This window comes from Egretta garzetta, unplaced genomic scaffold (genome assembly GCF_000687185.1).
Source record: "Egretta garzetta isolate BGI_Z169 unplaced genomic scaffold, ASM68718v1 scaffold207, whole genome shotgun sequence".
NCBI lineage: Eukaryota > Metazoa > Chordata > Aves > Pelecaniformes > Ardeidae > Egretta > Egretta garzetta.
Genome location: NW_009260185.1, coordinates 197447 through 198060, shown reverse-complemented (window position 1 = coordinate 198060; position 614 = coordinate 197447). Strand labels below are relative to the sequence as shown.

At 65.0% G+C, this 614-nt stretch overlaps 1 protein-coding gene across 1 annotated transcript in view; it reads left to right on the top strand.

Annotated features, from left to right (window-relative positions):
* The window catches only part of SLC37A2 (solute carrier family 37 member 2), a gene marked incomplete at its 5' end in the record, with an annotated part of 11455 nt that overhangs the window by 10420 nt on the left and 421 nt on the right, over positions 1-614 (top strand).

Sequence of the window (614 nt, the reverse complement as noted above, 5' to 3'; positions counted from 1 at the left end):
GCTAATCAACCCCGTGGCCAAATCCCTGCGGCGAGGGTGTAAATGATATCCAAATCAGCACTGGCCCACCCCCGATTGCCGCCGAAGCCCCCCCACGAGCACCGAGGGGGAAGGGGCCGCAGCCAGTCCCCACGGTGGGGGTGCCAAAGCCCGGACCCCCCGCGAGCGTTTGGTCCTCTATGTCTTGTGTTTGCAGGTGAAAGACCAATAGTCTGGGCCTTGCGCTGCGGTAAGTGTGGCCCAAATCGCCTTCTCCGGCTGCCGGTGGAGGGCTGTCGGGCTCCACTCCCCTGCGCCGGGGCCGGATGGGGCGAGGACGGTGCTGGCCGGGTCGGCACGGTCCCCATTTGCACCAAAATCCGGTTGTTTTGTGCTGGGGGAAGCAGCTGGCTCGGTTTGTGGAAATCCTGCAACAGCTTTGAGGGCTTTGGGGAGCGCGCCGCCTCCGGAGCAGCTTGCGGAAAGGAGGCGCAAATGCTGGGGGTTTTTTTGGGGACGTTGCAGCTTTGGCTGGAGTGGGAAGGGTGGCCAGATCTCCTCCTTGCGCCTGCTTCTCCTCCGGGCTCGCAGCGCAGACGGGGCTGGGGCTTCCCGGCGGAGCCACTTCCCCGTTC